At 37.8% G+C, this 22,105-nt stretch overlaps 2 protein-coding genes and 1 long non-coding RNA gene across 3 annotated transcripts in view; 1 reads left to right on the top strand and 2 right to left on the bottom strand.

Annotated features, from left to right (window-relative positions):
- c2cd3 (C2 domain containing 3 centriole elongation regulator) overlaps positions 1–22,105 on the bottom strand; it is a 453,012-nt gene that overhangs the window by 158,341 nt on the left and 272,566 nt on the right. The window lies entirely within an intron of this gene.
- si:ch211-149e23.4 overlaps positions 1–22,105 on the bottom strand; it is a 94,076-nt gene that overhangs the window by 63,190 nt on the left and 8,781 nt on the right. The gene's annotated exons all lie outside the window — the stretch shown is intronic.
- On the top strand, positions 16,434–19,414 carry LOC137487730 (uncharacterized). The gene is made up of 7 exons (XR_011006423.2): positions 16,434–16,550; positions 16,687–16,774; positions 17,497–17,580; positions 17,701–17,755; positions 17,855–17,930; positions 18,005–18,181; positions 18,515–19,414. It is a non-coding gene; the product is annotated as an uncharacterized lncRNA (long non-coding RNA).

Genomic DNA, 22,105 nt, shown 5'->3' with positions numbered 1-22,105 from the left:
GTCCTGACAGCAGTACGGAGGTCTCTCCTGCTGCCTGTTTTACTCCCAACTGCTCTACGGAGGTCTTTTCTGGTGTTGCTGTTACGGCTCCTGACTGGAGTTACTGAGGTCTTCATGGCTGCTACCTGTTTGGCTCATGACAGGAATATAGAGGTCTCTCCAGGTGCTGCCTGTTTGAGTCCCGACTGTTGTACTGAGGACTTTCCTGCTGTTTGTCTGAGTCTCAACTGCTGTACTGAGGACTCTCCTAATGTGTGTCTGAGTCTCGACTGCTGTACTGAAGACTCTCCTGATGTGTGTCTGAGTCTCGACTGCTGTACTGAAGACTCTCCTGCTGCTGACAGTTTGAGTCCCGACTGCTGTACTGAGGATTCTCCTGCTGCTGCCAGTTTGAGTCCCGACTGCTGTACTGAGGACTCTCTTGATTCTGAAGTTTGAGTCCCGACAGTTGTACTGAGGACTTTTCTGCTGCGTGTCTGAGTCTCCACTGCTGTACTGAGGATTCTCCTGCTGCTGACAGTTTGAGTTCCGACTGCGGTACTGAGGACTCTCTTGATTCTGCCAGTTTGAGTCCCGACAGCTGTACTGAGGACTCTCTTGATTCTGCAAGTTTAAGTCCCGACAGCTGTCCTGAGGACTTTTCTGCTGTGTGTCTAAGTCTCCACTGCTGTACTGAGGACTCTCCCGCTGTTGCCTTTTTGGCTCCTGACTGGATTACAGAGGTCTCTCCTTCTGCCTGTTTTAGTCCTGACAGCTTGGCTGACAGGTGTCGTTGGGGCTGTGTTTCTTGATTTCAGGAAGGCCTTTGATACTGTAAATTAGAGCTGGGCGATATGGCAAAAAAATTATCACGATAATCTTTTTTCATATCAGTTGATATCGATATTTATCACATTAAACGTAAAATCTTTATATCTATCAATTTGATTTGATTTTCAGCCTACCAATCGCTTTGTGCAGCTAATTTAACACATTTACTGATATGTTTAGCTGTCTGACAATATAAATAATAAACAAAAGAACAATCTTAATTCAGCATTTACTGTTCAAGTTTTCAACAACCAAAGACATTACCAACAAGTTATTGGACATTATTGTACCAGAAAAAAATAAATAAACCCGGTTTGGTACAAAGTAAAAGGTGAGTTAAAGGTCACAGCATTTTCAGTTTTGGATGAACTCTCCTTTAATGGTGAGTATGGTGAGTATTGTGTATTTTAGGGTGAAATACGATTTAATATATTTTATTTAGGGATGCTAATGATTATTTGATCTATTGTTTGTCAATAACCCTTTAATCAATAGACTTTATCGATGAATGATTAAGCATGTAAAGGTTTAGTTATGCTTTACGCTGTGAGACGCGTCCACGCATTGCATTATCAAGTGTGTGCAGTTTACCTTACTTATGCTGTCACCCTCTTGACATCGCATATTGCGGGTCGCATAAACTCTGTAATGCGCAGATCACAGTAATATCCACAGATGTTTTAACCAAATTTGTCTGACAGACTAGCATGAATAGGCCTATGCAGACTCTCATTTTACAAATCATCACAACGAAAACAGGCGGGAGCCTCTCCACACAACGACCTTCTGAACTCTCATTTGAGTTTATTCTTCCGAGGTAACCCAAGAAATCTATCAGTGCTGCGAAAAGACTATCCAGCTCATGCTGGTCAGACTGCGCTTAGTTAATGAATTAAAATGAAACAGTGAAAATAGTTTGATGGACTGTTTTGGCGCTAAAGCATATTACCTATAGCGGACTTGCTTTAAAGCGCTTCACCTCAGATGTTGTTTAGTTCTTGATGTTTATGCTGTAGATAACTGACTAACAAAATATATATATAAAATTAAGTTACACATTATATATATATATATATATATATATATATATATATATATATATATATTTTTTTTTTTTTTTAGATCGTGCCTGCCTTAAACAACTGCAGGTGGATGATGCTTCGCTCCAGGGGAAAAAAAGGATTTAATGATCCACTGTTGTTGTCAATGTCTGTCATATATTTGATCCATTTTTAATATGTCATTATTTTAAAGATTATGTCTTGAGCATCTGATTTCTCCTTATGTCCTTCAAATATATAAAGGCTGGTTGTTTTACCGTCGGTGAAGAAAATATCATAATATTAAAGAGGAAACATAAGCTTGTCAACAAAAGATCATATTAATGTCGTAACAAATACCCTTAAACAATGCAGCCCGTAGTTTACAGCAAGCATCAAGTGTTCATTGAGTTGTGTTTGAGACTGTGTTGTCTGTCATATCTTTCGTCTGTCTTTGAGTTTTTTTTTTTCTCGTAAGGCACGGTTTCGAAAATTATGAGACTGCTAGGTAGTAGGCTTGGGCGGTATCCAAATTTTGATACCGTCAAACCTCCTCCCTATTTTACCCCGGTATTCGGTATTACCGTGCGTTATAAAAAAATTATGACTGTGGCTCAGACAGCGTCACCAAACTGTTGGCTTGAGCCTAAACCATTCAGAAACTGAATACCTTATATGCGACCTTAGGCTCGCGGTCACCTGTTTACGGTCACGTACAGCACCGCTCTCTCTCTCTCTCACTCACACACACACTCACACACACACACACACACACACACACACACACACACACACACACACACACACACACACACACACACACACACACACACACACACACACACACACACACACACACACACACACACMMCCTCCTGCGATTTATTCAGAAATTTACTCCTAAACTGTAAGAAATCTGGCCGGCTCCCGCAGTACAGCAGCGGGAATGCAGAGAGCTGTAATTGGGCCATAAAAATTATACCCGATGGGGCCAGAGACAGACAGGTACATTTTGATTGACAGCTTTTTAAAGCTTGAACCTGTTTACAGCCCGACATTATACAAATGTGCTCATGCACACAGCTCTATTGCATTTTAATGCCAGTCATTTATATGTTTTAACATAATTTATTCGTAACAAACTTAGACTATATGCCACTTGGAAGTTCATCATTTGTTTCACCTTTGCAGGGATTTGGTATTTTTCGGGTCCCGCCGGGTTCGGGCAAAGATCTTCTGCTCTAATATAGACCTCTGGGTTTCTGTCGGGGTGCACGCTGTGAAGCTTCGGGTCAGCGACTCGGCATAGCTTGAGTTTCTGTCGGGGTGCTCTTCTACGATTGGGGACACTTCATGTTTCTGCCGCGTCACTGAGTGTGTCTGGTGTGCCGTGTCACGGCGCATTCGGTGCCTCAGTCAAAGTTAATTCAGTGTGTGTGGTTATTAGTCTCGGTGTACAAGTGCTGAGCTTGTACACAGAGACTGTACAAAGGCACAAATGATTTAGTACTTTCTGCTTGGTCTGTGTCCGACTTATACATGTACTGCTGAATGCTCATCCTAGCTTAGCTTAGCTTCTCTTTCTCTGTCTGTCAGCGTGTCTGTTGCAAACACAGAGCGTGGGAGCTCTTGGCTCCGCCCCCTTGTTACAATGGGCGGGAAGCCAAAACTGTGAAGCAACACGCCCCAAAAATAGCAAACTGTGTAAACGCCCCCAACATGACACTTTTTAACCATTAAAATAAAAACATCTAAACTGCGAGTTGAACTGAACCTAAACTTGCACACTCAGAAGAACCATTATAATAATGTTAAATCATAAAAAAGGGGTAAACTATGTGTCCTTTAAAAAGAATAATAGCATACCTGTCTGGTCGCACACAGCGTGTTAATATACAGAATTAAAAATCTGCCCCTTTTGCAAATGCTGAATATTTAACAATTAAAATAATACAAAAATCTTACAATTATGACATCCACATAGTAAAAAAACATAGAAAATAATAATAAAAAAATCAAAGAGTATAGGCTACAATAATATTTGCAATAGAAAGAGTTGTTTGAGTATATTCATAGTTCTGGTTGCTTTTCATCTTGAATGTCCTTTAAGGGTTCTATCAAACTATTATATTTGTGTATGTAATTACCCAATCAAATTAAAAGTTTAACATAAAATAGTTCTTATATATTTTATATAGTCTATTTATATCGACTAAGGTTGAGAACCCCTGCAATAGAGCACCTTTGGGATGTGGTGAAACAGGAGATTTGGATCATGGATGTGCAGGCAACAAATCTGCAGCAACTGCGTGATGCTATCCTGTCAATATGGACCAAAATCTCTGAGGAATAATTCCAGTACCTTATTGCTTCTGTGCCACGAAGGACTAAGACAGTTCTGAAGGCAAATAAGGGACCCGGTACTAGTACTAAGGTGTACCTAAAAAAGTGGCCGGTGTATATACTATATAACTGTATATACTATAAATTACTATAGTAATATGTCATCTCGGACATTAAAAAACACAAACATTATGAATGATATTTTAAATGAAGTAGGACTTTATTTACAGTAGTCTTGCTGTGCAGTAATATTTTCTGTACGTAAAGAATTAGACCATTGTAATTTATATAAATATATTGTAACAGTTCTGGTGAGGCCCATTCAATCAAACTTTAATCAAAATCATATTGATAAAGTATTTTTTACCTAAATTTGTTATGCACACTGGGATTTACATTATGATACTGATCACTGAATCACAGTTCCTATAATAGCTACTCATCTATATTTATGTATTAATGTATGCGTTTGTGTCCAAAAACACTTTAATCTTCTCATCGTTTCTCATCGTTTACAGTGTCTGAAGCAGTAGGTTTAATAATCTGATCTCCCTAATAATCTGGGGCCTCATGCATCAACGCTGCTTACACACAAAAACTTTGCGTACACCAGGTTTCACGCTCTTGTTTGGGTTTACTAACGATGAAATGAACGTGAGAATGTGCGTTGGTCCACGCCAACTTCATGTCTGGTGTATGTGCATTTCTTGTGTATGTTTGTTTTATTTCCATTGGCGACTCCTAGAGGCAATTGTGTTAAATTGCACACTACAAAGTATCTTTGAGCAGTGCAATGACAACTGTATGGCACGGGATCATCCGCATGTCTAGCAGGTATACAAGGTTTCCATACTATACAGTTGACCAGCCAAACATTAAAGCGCAACTTGCAGCGATCGCCGGTTTTCCTAATGTAATCAGAGCGATTGACTGTACGCACATTGCTATAAAGGCGCCATCTAAAGACGAATTTGCACACGTGAATCAGAAACATTTATATTCAATAAATGTTCAAATATTATGTGATGCTCAAATGCGCTTAACAAAATACACACACTTATTAATGATTCCTACTTGTGTTCCTCGTGATGAAGAGTAGGCAAAATCTGATATGTAGTGGGGGAAAAAGAAGAATCAGTTTATCAGACGCTGGATTCGAACCAGGTTCATGAATGAGTGTCAAAACATATTGCCATGCGCGTTACGAAATACACCACATGCACTGCTGATGTCCATCCTTTTTAGCTTTGTTGTCTATGTCGATCAAACGGGCGGAAATCAACGAATTAGCTTATTCCAACAACAAACTTGCTAATAACACCATTTTTCAGCGGTCTACCTCCGATAGGAGCACCTCCAATTCAAATTCTGTTCAAAGTTTTTTTGGCTTGCTTTTGCCATTGCTTTTTTGTTTGGTTTTGCCAAAACAAAGAAAATATGCGTGGGATTTGGCGTACGCAGTGTTTCATACATCTGAATATTTTACTGTGTACGCACATTTACAGCTTTGTACATATGCAATGATTTAGTATGATTTCAATGCAAGTCTTCGTACATGAAACCCCCGGTCTTTCTGAGATTCTACTCTGATCTGATTGATCAGATAACCCAGTCGACCACTTCCACCACTCAATACCATATCTAAATTTAGTACTACAGTAATGATGGTGGTGGTTAAATCATATCAATTCAAGTGTGAGTCCTCATCCTCATCCGGCCCAGTTGCAGGTCAATCAGAGGTCACGTTAACCAAATATTTTCCGTCATTGATAGATTTTTTTCAGCAGTGATGGAAAAATCTGAAGGTGATCCGTCATTTTGACGGATTATGCTGACTGTGATCTATTGTAATTTGTAGCTAACTGTAATTCCCACTCTTGTCCAGCTGATGGCAATTGTCCTTGTTTTGACTGCTCTGTCACCGCTGCGTAGTTGCAAAAATATCATAGCAGCTTAGTGTGAGAAGTTTCTTTAAACAGCCAAATAGTTGTGATATTAATAACAAAGGTGAAAAAAGAGGAAGTGATGCAGTGGACGATTAAAGAACAAACAAACAAAAAAAAAATTCTTAGTCGCCGAGAGCTGTTGCAGGGTATCTGCACATTTTTTAACATGAAATTTAATACCTTTTAAGACCTTTTTAAGTCCTCTAAAATGAAAATTTAAGACTTTCAGATTACTTGGTTGACTTGGTTTACTTGTTATCCCTAACGCTATCGGCTACTCTGCCTTTCCGGAAGTTAGCCGGGATTGGACGCAGGTTAAAAGATCACGCCGTTAAATAATCTTTCTAGGAAATATTGTCTTCAGAAGAGTTTATTTGCTTTTTAGATCTTTCCATACAATGCATGCTTTATGTGCAGTGCAGCTTTGTATATTATTATAATTGTTAACATTGTTTGTAATATAGATCCTACGGTGGCCGGGAAGTGCAAAACAACATTACAAAGTTTCAAACACTTTAACAAAGCTCGAGACAAATTTACATTTTGAAAAACATTTTTACCAATCATCAGACACAATTACATAGGAAAAACAATTTTACCAAGGACGAAACAAATATCATCAGACACAATTACATAGGAAAAACAATTTTACAAAGAACGAAACAAATTTACATTTTAGAAAACAAATTAACAAGACGCAAAACACTTTTACAAATACCAAAACAAATTTACAATTTGGAAAGGGAATGTACCACACCCTGGAAGTGACGTATAATGTACCACACACCGGTAGTGACGCGGGGGAAAGTTGTTGTTGCTGGTGAGCACTGTAAATTCGCGCTGTGGAGTACATGGCGTAAACAAAGTTTATGGTGACCAAACATGAACTGCGGTCGAGGGTTGTTTTGCCCGTTTTGTGGCAAACACATGAGCAGCTTAACACGGTTTTACTTTGCGTGTGGTCGGTGTTTAGAGCTTATAAAGGACGTGGACCAGACGGAAACGCCAGACCTTGCGCCAGACATGCTGCATCAATGTGTTCAATATTTTAACGAGATCCACTCGTACGCTGTAATCATGAACATGATGTCAAGTCTACACGGTGTAAACCTCTGCTTGAGGACTCTTAACAGTAAACTGAAGGAAGCCTGTGTTATGGTTTAACTGGTGTCTGTGTTAACTGAGGCTCTTTTCAAATGTGCATGCCCATACCGATTAAAGATTCTTATTCACTTGGTGTCAGTGTATCATTGTTGATTTAATATTTGTGTGGCAGAACAGCATAAACCAAAATTAATCTAAAGAAATTATTATAATTGACATGTCATCAACGGGATTTGAACCCAAGTCAATAGGTTCTGCACAAACATCAACCGACTCATCCACCTGAGCTACTCCAGTATACTGGCTGAGATCGGTTTTGGTATCTTTAACAGTCAACATGTGCCGTGCTTTAATTGTTTCCATGTACTTGCATTTACATGTTTTTATGCACTCTCACGCTGATATTTTCTCAGGATAGCTCTAATTTATTTTATCGCAGTTAGTCAAACCATGATTTTTATAGTTGTAGACTTGTGGAAACCTGTCTACAAAGTCACACACGAGCTGGATGTTATTGATATTTTCCAGTGTGTGTGTTACATTCCGGGTCACTACCAGTGTGTGGTACGCTCTACGTCACTTCCAGGGTGTGGTACATTCCCTTTCCGTAGGGAATCTGTAATTGTAAATTTGTTTCGGGATTTGTAAAAGTGTTTTGCGTCTTGTTAATTTGTTTTCTAAAATGTAAATTTGTTTCGTCCTTTGTAAAATTGTTTTTCCTATGTAATTGTGTCTAATGATAAGTAAAAATGTTTTTCAAAATGTAAATTTGTCTCGAGCTTTGTAAAAGTGTTTCAAACTTTGTAATGTTGTTTTTCACTTCCCGGCCACTGTATAAATCAGTGGAAAATATATATATCTATATATTGTATATATTTTTCAATCTCATTTTTAGTTAATGATTGAATAACCTGCATATAAAGACTTCAATCAAAAATCATTAGCCCAATCAAACATAAAAAATACAGTGACAGACATTCAGATGGGTGTTTATCGCCACCTATTGAGCAACAATTTAATTTCTATAACCTTTGGCTTTACTCACTGCATGTATCCATTACATTATTCCACTTCAGAGGCATACAAATACCACTTTCTATACAACATGCCCACATCTTAAAGGTCACATATGCAGTTGAAATCAAAATTATTAGCCCACTTTTTTCTTGTTTTATTTTGGCAAGAATAAAAGCAGTTTTAAATTTTTTTAAAACTCATTTTAAGGTCCATATTATTACCCTCTTTAAGCTATTTTTTTTTTAGAAAGTCTACAGAACAAACCATCGTTATACAATAACTTGCCCAATTACCCTAACCTGCCTAGTTAACCTAGTGAAGCCTTAAAATGTCACTTTAAGCTGTATAGAAGTGTCTTGAAGAAAATCTAGTCAAATATTATTCACTGTCATCATGACAAAGATAAAATAAATCAGTTATTAGAAATGAGTTAATAAAACTATAATGTTTGTGTTGAAAAAAAATCTTCTCTCCGTTAAATAAAAATTAGGATAAAAATAAATAGGGGGGTAATAATTCAGGCGAGCTAATAATTCTGACTTTAACTGTATAGTGGAATAACAGACTAATGGCAATATATTTACTATAAACCTTTGTACTTTATGCACTGCATGCATTTATAGCCTATTTTGTATACTATTGTCCATCCAATTTATTCTGACTTGTTCTTCATATAAAATGAGTCAAGGACAATGAGTCTAAGAAAAAAAAAGATTTTTATAAATTAACACGTTTGGCTTGAGTTCATTAAACATTTAAAGTCTGAATTATTCATCCTGAATTATTAGCCCTAGTATATTTTCCCCAATTTCTGTTTAATGGAGAGATCTTTTGCCACATGTTATAACTCTCTCTTTTTCTCCCAAGTAATAAAGTTTGTTACAAGAATATATCTCATTATTATGTGACTTGGTCATGACGGTAAAAATAGGCATTATTATGAGATTAGTTATTAAAAGAAATATCTCATTATTGAAAGTAAGTCGTCACCTATTATTACTGAGAAAGTAAGTCTATTAGTTTCACACTGTGACATTATGATAAGTAATCCTATATATTTTTATTTAACGGGGAAACTAGCTTTCCTGCGTCCAATCCCGGCTAACTTCCGAAAAGGTAGTATAGCCAATAGCGTTAGAGATAACAAGTAAACCAAGTCCCGCCCTAGGACTGACAAAAATCCAAAATGTTTCGCGCGAGCAGAGAGAAGAACCAGCGAGCGAGCGGAGAGAACTGATCGCGCGTTCGCGCTGTAAGCATGACCTCGCTCGCGAGAGTGTACATCGTGCGCACAGATGATGATGTGCGCACGCGGGACTTGTTTTCTCGCGCTTTATCAGTTGAGTGCACGCGTGAAGATCCCCTGTGTTCTCGCGAGCTGTAGTTTTCTCGCGTGTAGACCTGTAATCTGCTCACGGTTCACTTCTCCTCGCACGCAAACATCACCGATGCGCTCAATTTATATTGGCATTGATTTGCCGCCATAAGACGAGCCAGACATGAAATTTAAGATCCCACATGAAATTTAAGACCTCCTTATGGAAAATTACAGAATTCAAGACATTTTCAGACCTTAAAAATTGAAAATTTTATTTAAGACATTTTAAGACTTTAAGGACCCGCGGGGACCCTGTGTTGTTACGTGCCAACCAAGAGGCAACAAGGAGGTCAGGTGGTTTGGATTGTGTTGTGAGCACCATGCACTACCGAATGCAGAGGGGTAAAGCCGCGCCCCTGGTGCAGAAGGACCGCGTGCTGCAGTGTTTTTTCCCCGGTGAAACGAGTGCTTGCAAGACCGGGAAATCCCACATTCAGGAAATCCAGCAAACTTCTGATCACTTGCTTAGGAGAAATGTTTCCTAACTACAAAACGCTGGCTGAAGTGGCGCTACCCAGATAGCAGGTAGTAATTGGCCCAAGCTCGGCTGCCCATCAGCACCTCTGACTTCGACTCGGCATTGGCGAGTGTTATCCGGGCTGAGTATGGCCCACAGCTCGCTCCAGCACATGCGTTTCTAATGCGGCTGTAAAGCACTGCCCCGATTCCTGTTAACCATATCTGGCCCAAGTCTGTCTCTAGAGTCCAGGCCGCTTCTGGCAAGGACACTCCATGTGGCAACAGAACGCGGCTTCAGCCTCCAGAACAAATTTAAAACTGTCACAAGAAGTCGACTTTCCGAGACAAAGACACAGAATTTAATGACAACTGCCTCTGCATCAGTTCCTCTTGATCATTTTGATAACGCAGCACAGGCAAGCACCCAGTTCAGGTCGACGCAGGAGGATGAAATGAGTTAAGGCAGATAGGAGTTTTTGTTCATTTGTCAAATTAATAAATGAATAATTTTGCCTATATACTCGTCGTGCAAGTTCATTATTAAAATATGAATGAAAAAAGCGATTAGAAAATATGATAAAATCATAAAAGTCTTCATGCCATATGTAGTCAAAGGTTTGCTGAAGGTGGCAGCTCACATGCAGCCATGGGTTTGCATCTTTATTAAACTATGACGGTTCGTGTTCACTGAAAAGTAATATCAAGTAACAATTCCTCAAAAGTGACGTAGCGCAGTGGCGTAGTGGACGGGTAGCGGAATGCGTCCCAGCAGTGGTCCACCCCAACTCCACCCCCCAACCAACCCCCGCTAGTGCTAACCACTAAGCCACAATGCCACCCTGAGTCAAATTATTTTGTTGTCTCCACCCCAGTCCATGACAAAAAAAAAATGTATACAAACAGCAGTTAATGCTTCAAATAAGATTGAAGTGCCTTAGACGACATGTCAACAACACAAACCAAACTCTTTCATGCCTACAACAGCTAGTGTTTGAGTAGACCATGTTCAAAAGGCTAATAGAGACCATGGACTGCCGTTAATCAAATGTGTATTCTATGTATCTACACTACCTGACAAAAAACTTGTCGTCGATCCCAGTTGTAAGAGCAACAAATAATATTTTGTCTTCTTAATCATTTGGTCTTCTTTGAATTCTTTGATCATCAGGTGATCATTTGGAAATGTGTCAGAAGATAGATTTTTCCAACAGCCTGAAGTATCAAGACATTTGTGCTGCCCATTACATTACAAACCACAGGAGAGAGCAAGTTCTTCAGCAGGACAGCGCTCCTTCTTATGCTTCAGCCTCCACATCAAAGTTCCTGAGAGCAAAGAAGGATAAGGTGCTAGCCAGGATTGGCTAGCCCAGTCACCAGACATGAACATTATTGAGCATGTTAGGGGTAAGATGAAGGAGAAGGCATTAAAGATGAATCCAAAGAATCTTGATGAACTCTGGGAGTCCTGCAAGACTATGAATAAGTTACTTGAGTCATTGCACGCATAGATGCAGTCCTCTAAGCTCATAGGAGTCATACACAATATTAATTAATTTTCCGCTGCAATATTACTTTATTATTTTTGTTAAGCGATAAGACAGGACTAAGCAAGGTCAGACCTTACTGTCCTAATTAAAAAATTAAAAATCAAGGCATGATCATATTTTATTTTGGTAAAATAAAAGTAAATTAGAGGCATTTGCCTTTCATACAGTACAAGCCATAGGGGTGTCAAAATTAACTGCTTCTTCAGTGCATCGCCATGCAGACGCGGACGATTCAATATTGGTCCAGCAATAATCATAAGCGGTTATTGTGTACTGACGTCATTTATCTCAAATGCGCTACGGCGAGGGAGAAGAGCGCGAGTATTTACAACTCTCCAACTACTTAAAACTCAGAAACTGCACAATTTCACTGCATGCGTGTTTGCTGGCATGACTTTTCCTCTCCTTTCTGGATACAGACACGAGCATGTGCCTGCAGATTTTTCTCTACCGTGTCTATCATGGATCAGCTGTGATCACCGCTGCTGCCTGCCGCTTATCAGTGTTATTCATCTGTGAAGAGCGCAGTGCGCAAGAGCCAATTGCAGCCTTTTTTGTTGCTGGTGTGACCAATCAAAGGAGTGTAAGAGAACTAGACAATCAGAAAGCGAGCAGGATATTTATATTTGTTTAAATTAATTGCTATAAATGATCGTGTTTATATATCTGACTGTCTGTATTAAATGACAAAATTATATTACAAATAGTATATAAATATATTTATACATTTTAGTACAAGAATTACTGCTGTGAAGAAAATGTAAAACTGTGTATGGAAAGCACCGTCAATGCACCGAGATATCGAACTGAACCGATGGCATGATCATCGTAACCGAACCCAACCATGAGACCAGTGTAGGTTCACAGCTCTAATAAGCCACTTCTGATACCAAGTCATCAACTAGAAGTCATGTTATTGGTTGTTGTAAATTGGATAGGCAACAAGACATTTTCAGGTAGCGTACACAGCCTTGTGCAAGAAATATGTAATTACTGACAAGACGGCTATTTTCAGGGAGTTTAGAATCACTTCTGTCTTTGAGACATCAACTCTATTTATTGTGCGCTTTGACCATTGACCAAACTTGGCAGACCTTGTACATTCACAAACAGCTATTTTATACACTCCATGAAAGATAATATCTGAAAAATCATAATAAGTCACAATAAGTTTACCACCTGTGATTTTATGATAGCCATTAACCGAACAATGGTAGTGGAAACATCAAACTGACACTAAAGGAAAGGATGATGTTTACATAGAAACAGCTAATACTGATGACACTGATAACAGATGGCAGATGATTTGGTTTCTGAGAGGAAGCCAAACATTCGCCCACCACTCCTGGCAAGTCGTCCAACGCTCACCATCACTGTGTAAAACTAGCAATCTAGCTAGTCATTTTCATGCCAACATGCACTGATGTCCTAACATTGGGGAGTCCATATTTCATCCGTCCAGAGGATGATGTCAGCCACACAATCTTGCAAATGGCAGAATTTTTGATCTAATGATAATTCCTATAAATTTGTATGCAATTGTTTTACAGTCCCTCCAAGAAAATGCCACATCACTTAAAGGAGCTTGTGATTTGAAAGCAACTGGGATTAAAAGATCTGTTTAGCTCTCTGAGATCATCAATCATCATCAAATGTGATCAAGAATAAGTTTCACAAGTTTAAAATGTTTTTAAAACAGAGCATGTTTGTAATAAAGACAGTACAGGGTATATACAGAACTTCTTGAGTTGAATTTAATACATTTAACTACCTTTTTTAATACCTTCAAAAAAATTTACTACCAGCACGACTTGCACAAGCTGCAACTGTAGTGGCATAAATGTAATATATTTTCAAATGGAATAACATATTGCAGATAATATTTACATTCAAGTATAGCAGAAGGACTAATCTAGGTGTCAAAGTGAGCCTTTGTCCATAGTTTTTAATCAATGTCATAAATGTCAATAGGTTCTCTTCTAAGAACAGTTCGGTACGATTATGATTGTTTCTCCACTGAGCCTGGAACAGCGCGACACGATTACAAACTTTTCTCAGCCCGGAATTCTTAGCACAGTTAGACAACCGTGCTGAACTGTGCTGATAAATTCCGTGAGTAAGGGCTCGAAATGAACTTTTTTTACTTGGTAGCACCAGTGCACCCAACTTTAAATATTTGGGAGCACCAGAAAAAATTTTGAAGCACCCACCATAAATGAAGAGCACCACTGCAAATTGTATATTAAGGGGTTTATTGCATTTGAAAACAACATTAAATACGAGTTATTCTCGTTTTGAGCCGCAGCTTCTTTGGCTATGATGTGTGGAGTGTTTGATATACATTTATAGCAGACATTTGCGCTGAACACGCAGTGAATAACGCAACGAGATTCGGGCACCTTCTCCGAAATCACTCGATTGGACTAGCTGGCGGATCAACATACAACACATAATCGATGTCATCGGTACTTTCACTCTTCCCCTGTTTGCATTTCCCGCATTTCCCACACAAGCTCCCGGTCATCTGGCAGCGGAAAGCCTTCAGTGATTGACAGCTGATATGACCTAATCTAGCGCCCATATAATGGTCTTCTTGCAGACGTGGCTATAAGCCTCGCGGCTGTTGCCAACTACAGGCATAGGCCAGTCTTTAAATCTTCCAGCCTGAGGTACGAAAACTTGCATTTCCCCACGTTTTAATTTAATTACTGAATCAAAGGCGAGCTCGCCAATATGGTTGGAAGCAAGCCAGCCGGATACCCACAGGTTTGTTTCAGCATGCCCGCAAACTTCACTTCAAACTTCACACTTAGGTCTTACTCTCAACATATAAATAAAACCATGCAATTTTTGAATTAAGGCCTACACTTGACACAAATTGACAAAGTATCTAAAAAACTGGGCTGGAAAATTTAATACTTCATCAGATGACGTTTATTACTTTTTAATTACCTCAATTAGGGCTAACTTCATTTACTACATTTTAAAACCCTGTGGACACAAAGTAGTAAAATCACTGTAATTCATCACCACAGCAGCATGTCAGTACAATCATAAAAGAAGACGCTTCAATCCCAGATTGTGGAAGTTAAATCAAGTTTAGTTTGTACATTAAGATAACAGATATTCATAAAGCAGTGGATATTACTGTGTGTGTATCCTGTCACAAAACAGTGCAAAGTTAAACGCACGCTGTCTGTGTGTGTGTTGGTGTGCATGTGAACTTTGTAATGACATTGTGTGTGACTCATCGAAAGGCTTGAGTTAACTCCACAACAAATACATCAAATAATTATTGGAAAAGTTCTTACTCCAATATTTCTTACAAAAGTTATGTGAGATCTGCTTCCTTCATGTCCGTCACTTTGCTATTTATCTGACGCAGTAGAGGCAGAGATTTAGACACACTCTGACAGGCACGTGGGAACAGTGGATGGAGAGAACTAGCATTAAAGGCACAGGCCACCAAAACATCTACATCGTGTTTAAAGCAGAAAATTCCAATATTCTTAAAGGTATATTATTAAACTGATTGGTATTTAGAGATAAAACTTTACAGACACATTCTGGAGACACAAAAAAGGGTAAAATAGGTGCCCTTTAAGAGTGAGACACAAGCTCTCTCTTAAGCCCAGCTCACATTGTGCAGTTCCTAATAATCCTTGACAAATGTAGCTTGTTAGACTATAAGATCGTGATCCCCATGTCACACTGTAAGATCTCACTTATAATGTCCGACTGAATGACAATCAAGACACACCAAACACAGACACACACAAGACTAATCTAGAGTATGACATCCACATCCATCCATAATACGTTCACTAATGAAATGATTCATCACAGAAAACAATCTGTAGCATTTCAACATTTCCCAGAGGCAAATTGAATTTGTCTTGCTGATTGCATCATCTGGTTCAATGTTCCCATTGGCTCTAGCTTTGAAGCTTGTTGTAAGAGAGGTCACACTGCAGAGAGGAAAAGATTCATTACATCGCGTGCTGTTGCTTTTATTTAGAACATGGTTTAATCAGCTTTTAGGCTCGACAGTCTCTCTGTTGGTCATCAATCTGGCAACCTGCGCTTGTTTTGATCCAGGAATGCAATAACTAGTTCAACCACTGGGTGTCAAACTTACAAAATTAAACTTTTAGCGGCTGTTGGTACACTCTCAGAAAAAAAGGTACAATGAGGGTACAATTTTGTTCCTAGAGGGAACAAAATATAAAATTGTACCTTTAAAGGTCCCATATTGGTCCTTAGGGTACAATTTTGTACCCAAATGGGCTATAAAGGTACAAATGTCCAGATTTAGGTTTGAAAGGTACATTTTTGTACCTTTTATAGCACATTTGGATACAAAATTGTACCGTAAAGGACCAATTTGGCACCTTTAAAGGTACAATTATATATTTTGTTTCCCTATAGGAACAAAATTGTACCCTCAGCTCATGATAAGATCAAGACACTATATAACACTAATTTAAATGTATTAATACTAAACATTAATACTAAAATACATAATTTAAAAATATAATAAATAAATAAATTGATTGAATTAAATATTTGAATAATTATTTTTTTTCATGTATTTAAATTACATTTTTTCTCAAAAATGTTAATAATTTAATTTATAATTAAATGTAATTTTAATCATTAAAAACGTAAATACTGGTCTTTGCTTACTGTTTAAGTCGCAATAATATATATGGGATGTAGAATAAACCATGCAGAGTGACAGCATCTTCATACAGGTGGTGATGTTGCTGTCTCTTTAAGAATTTGGCTTGTTGAGACGTTATAGTAGTGTTTGTTACTGAGGCGGTCCGTCGAGTATGCTGGCTGTTTACACAGAACTTCGCACGCTCTTCAAAGAAAAGTCTATTTTGGAGTCCACACTTTTCAGGTAAGAATGTATTAAAGATATATTTTCAGTCTCATTTTTACATGTGAAGCCGTGTTCTGTTGATTTTGTCTGACTCTCTGGTCTCGGCTTTCCCCCGCTTTGTGCTCCGGGCTGGCTGGTGTACGTTGGCCTGCAGGATGGAGTTTGCTAAGATGTCTGCAGCTTATTAGAGAAGTTAATACAATGTGATATCGAAGTCACCGACGGACAAAACGTTATAGAAGGTAAGTACTATATGCTGTTAGTTTTCTCGGTGTAAAAGTTCCCTTTATTGCCTACGTTACGTATTCGCGCCTTATATGTTTCGTAACTGCTTTATTAATAAGTGTTGCCACGGCGGAATATTATCGCAACCCAGATAGCAAAATACACTCGGGCCAGTTGCGGCTAGATTCTCGCCTGCCCGAGTCCGTCTGCTGTATCGTTACTCGGGCCAGATGCGGCGGCAGAAGCGAGCCGACGCTGCCGTGCACCGGAATCGGGCCGTGAGTAATGTGCGGTGTGGCCCGGAGCTGCCGCGACTGAAGTCTTCATATACCTTGATATAAAACCTTTTGTTATTAATACTGGAATTTGAAATTATCGATAATGTTTTATATTTTGAGGCCATTTTCTAGCCACGGTTGACCGCGGAAATGTATTTTTAGACGGTTATATACACCGCCATTTTGTGAAGAAAAATCACAATTTTTCACCGGCAAAGCGACTGATTATGTAAACGTGGCTAGTTACAAACGTGGCGTGTGTATGCTTGTACATATCTTCGTTTCAGTGTCTAAGTTACATTAATCTTGAGGAGTGTCCACAAACTCTCATGTCCAGAATTGTTGGTGCTTTACTATCGTTTAACGTTATACTTATATATAAATAAAATACTATAAATAAATAGTTATTGCTTTATCTTATTGCTTTCCTGAAGTTTATGAAGTTTCCAATTGTATTTCAGGACAAGATTGAACAACATAATGCAGCCTAACAGCATCAGACCAATGAAGGCATGTCATATGAAAGCATGGCTCAGTTACAAGATGTAAGTATGTTTCATTATCTATACCATGGTTTTAATGGCTTACATACTATTTTAAATTTGTAGGTTTTTACTTACAAACAACAATAAATGTACACCCACGTGTTTAAAATTATTTTCTAGGTTTTCATCGAAAGATGAGAGATCAACTGAAGAATGCTATGGACCTGACTCTAAGGTACTCTTTCTAAACTTTCTCCACTTGATTAATATTATTAAATTCTAGCTTTGGATGGATTCCTTCATATTTGTTTGTATGCCACATCTTATGTTCCAGGAATTGATTTTACAGCAGCACTTCTCATGTTGCCAGCCTTGTTAAGCGAGACACTTCAACATTTCGTTGTGCTCCGGTGCGTATGTTGTTTTCTGTTCAGTATATGCTGTGATAAATGCATTTTATAATGCTTGATATTCTTTATATTAGGATGACGCAGTGGGTAGTGCTGTCACCTTACAGCAAGAAGGTTGCTGGTTCGAGCCTCGGCTGGGTCAGTTGGCATTTGTGTGAGGAGTTTGCATATTCTTCCAGTGTTCGTGAGGGTTTCCTCCAAGTGCTCCGGTTTCCCCACAAGTCCAAAGACATGCGCTATAGCTAAATTTGGTAAGCTTATTTGTCTGTAGTGTATAAATGTGTGTGTGAATAAGTGTGTCTGGATGTTTCGTAATACTGGGTTGCAGCTGGAAGGGCATCTGCTGCATAAAACATGCTGGATAAGTTGGTGGTTCATTCCACTGTGGCGACCCCAGATTAATAAAGGGACTAAGCCAAAAAGAAACTGAATGAATGAATGAAATTTATATTAGTCTTTTAATCTGATACTTTTTTTTTTAAATCAGTGAATATTAATTATTTTACTTTCTATGCATGTTGATTTTCTCTTCATCGGTGATAGAGTGACTGATATTAATGTAATTATTGCTTTGTCATTTACAGTGAATCATCTTCACCACATCCAACAGTTCAAGTACAGGAGGACACCACCGACTGGACAACTGTGTTAACAAGATGAGTCACGGCAGTCTTCAGAGTTGATGGGATTGCGATTGGCCGGGCTAATGATGTGGATGAATATACATTTTTGACATATCCATCTTATTAGAAGAACACCTTGATGTTTCTGCAGTGGAATGTTTTGAATGAACGGTGGACGGTGACAAGCCTCGATCTACTCCAGTTACCAGAGTGATCAACCTTGTTTTTTGTTTCTTTACATGCTCTTGGGATAATCACAATCATCAAGTTAATCCAGCACACTGCTGTCATTCATGCATAAAGCAAATTTTTAAATAACTTGTGGTCCTAATGACTATCAAAGAACATTTTCCAGATATGAGTGCTTTACATGTCATGTTTATCAAAAGCATAAACACATATTGTGTTACAACAAATTACAACTCCACTTGAGGATGATGAGGAGTAATCTACTGATGTTGAGGAAGAGGCTACTGATGTATTTGGTTTTCTGCACTGTTTAAGCAATTTATAGAGAAAGTTTGCCTTCATTCTGAAATACAGAGAAAATGTTGATGACAAATTATTTATTATGACTGAGTATTCTGACTCAAGACAAATACTTTGGACTTTATAAAGTGAAGTACTTGATGTAGCCTGTGTAATGTGTTTATAAATCTTAAACAGTATTCTTGTGGTCTTTGTATTAAGGGTAGATTATATACTGTACAGTGAGTGAACAATTTTTATTTGTTTTCTAAATTGTTCTTTTTACTGTTTTACATGTCTGCTTTATATTTACTGTGTAATTTTATTTCTTGACACATTCAGTTGTGAGTTGTAATGAAATATTTCTACATTAATAAATAAAAATGGACATCTGCGAACCGAAATATTTTATTTATTTATTTGTGCATGCAGTCACCAAAGGATCAAAATGCCTGGGTCAGTACCCTGAAAATGCTATATAATATAAAAAGGTACATTTTTGTACCTTCGGTGGGGGTACAAAATTGTCCCTTAAAGGGTACAAATGTAGAAGGTACAATTTTGTACCTTTAAATAGAGGTACAAATTTGTACCCTTAAGGGTACCACCCCAGTGACGGGCCATTTGTACCCTAAAAGGTACAATTTTGTACCTTTTTTTCTGAGAGTGTAACCATGCCAAATCAAGGATTATAGGCCACAGATTTTAGACCACACACATTTGTACCAGGGCTGTACAATTAATCGAAAGTCCGATTTCGGCTTCTAACGATTATGAAAAACCATTAATCGAGATAAACGATTATTCCATCATATACTTTTCCAGTTATACACACTTGTTACTCTTTTAAGCGTGAAAGAAGGTCAGCATTCGGTCTCATTCAAGCAGAGCGCACACACCAAAAGTCATTTTAACGTAAACGCTTTAATGGTCAAATAGGTGTCAAAATGCGGTGTTTCGTGATTATTCATATTAACCCTCATTTGTGTAATAAACAAACAAGTTGAGGATCAAAAGACACATGAAAGAGAAACCTATAAAGTGACAGCCTCCAATATTCCTGCTGCCGCCTGTTTTTATCTTTATTAATCAAACAACAAAAGGAGAAAATCCCTCTCTGCTCTTGACTGAAGGACTTTGGCAGCTAAAGTTTTATTCTTACAGTGGAGATTTTTAAAGCACAGTTTGTGTAATATTTTTATTATATTGTATTTTTTGTATTATATTGTATTGTATTGTATTGTATTTATTTATTATATTGTATTGTATTTTATTTGCAGGTAGGAAAATATCTGCATATATGAAGTCAGAATTATTAGCCCTCCTGAATTATTAGCAACCCTTTTCCCCCAATTTCTGTTTAATGGAAAGAAGTTTTTTTTTCAACCCATTTCTAAACATAATAGAATTGATTACTTGTTTCTAATAACTGATTTCTTTAATCTTTGATGACAGTACATAATATTTTACTAGATATTTTTCAAACTACAAGCATTCAAAGTGCGATTCAAAGGCTTAATTAGGGTAATTAGGATAAAGTTAGGGTAATTAGGCAAGTCATTGTATAACAGTAGCTTCTTCTGCAGACAATCAAAAATATATTGCTTAAGGGGGCTAATAATATTGACCTAAAATAGGTTTCAAAATATTTAAGCCTGTTTTTATTCTAGCTAAAATAAAATAAGACTTTCTCCAGAAGAAAAAAAAATATTATAGGAAATACTGTTAAAATTCCTCGCTCTGTTAAACATCATTCAGGAAATATTTATATAAAAAAACATTCTCAGAAGCGCTAATAATTTTGACTTCAACTGATAATCTTTTTTAATAATCATGATTACAATTATGACCAAAATAATCGCAATTATGATTTTTCCCAAAATCGAGCAGCCCTACATAGGGCCCTATCATACACCCGCGCAATGTGGTGCTAGGCGTGACGCAATTGTTATTTGCTAGTTTCAGCTCAGCGCAAGAGTCGTTTTGACATTTTGTGCCAAGCTGTTTAAATACTAAATGCATTTGCGCTCCTATGTCTGCCCATAGGCGTTCTGGTCTAAAAAAGCAGGCGTGTTTTGGCGCATTGCTATTTTGAGAAACTGTAATAGTCTGTCTTTTAGACCAGAACGAAGTCGGTCTAAAGTCCGGTGCAGAGTGCGCCTCGCTTACACACTGCTTAATACACACAAGACGTAGAGCAATACGCAAATATCTTTACATATAAAAATTAATTAAAATATTAAGGATATATATATAGGATATAAATATAAAGAATTTAAATATTACAAAACATTACTTTCTAGCCTACATGAATTTAAAAACCACTGCCTTGAATTCTTCTTTATCTCGGGAGGCTTTTTTAGTTCATTCAATTTGCTTTTGTATAATGTTATTATTGTTAGCAGTATTATTTATTATATGCATATTTATATTTGTTTAATTAAAAACAAGCTTAGATTTGTCCACCTGTCAGGTTTTAGACCATATGGGGCATAACAGGTGTATTTGGAAATAACTCAGTATTTTGACCACACTTCGTTATTATTGTTCATTTATTCGTTTGCTGGAAATAAGAACTGAATTTAGAAACAGTTTTGAAACAAATCTTTGCGCTTAACAAACAAAATTAATTGTTTATAGGCTAATTGATTATTCACGAGAGCAAAAGCGAAAGTGAATTATGAGATGATGCCTTATCTCTCATTCTTGCACTGCAGATGCTCTGTTTAACTGTTTTCTTGCAAGTGAAATGCTCAGTTTTTCCATTTACACTTACTTTACGTCATGTAAATAGCAAATGCGCTTATGGCGCGACGCAGCTGGCTCTTGAAGGGAATGGGAGATGAGACTTTGCTTTATTCTCAAAACACACCTATAACTAATCAAGAAAATAAACTCAACCCTTTTAAACCATGCGCCACAGCGCAAAGCAGATTTTTCCATTTATATATTAGCAAATATGGATTCATACACGCCCTGAATGCGGTTGCGCCTTGCGCTTTCCGTTTTGCGCATGGACCGTCAAAATACAGCCCATAATCTTTAAAATAATGACTTGCATTAAAAATGTAGCAAATATATGAC

This window comes from Danio rerio, chromosome 15 (genome assembly GCF_049306965.1).
Source record: "Danio rerio strain Tuebingen ecotype United States chromosome 15, GRCz12tu, whole genome shotgun sequence".
In the NCBI taxonomy this organism is placed as follows: domain Eukaryota; kingdom Metazoa; phylum Chordata; class Actinopteri; order Cypriniformes; family Danionidae; genus Danio; species Danio rerio.
Note: the sequence above shows the minus strand (reverse complement) of the source record. Positions and strands in the feature narration are given on the sequence as shown.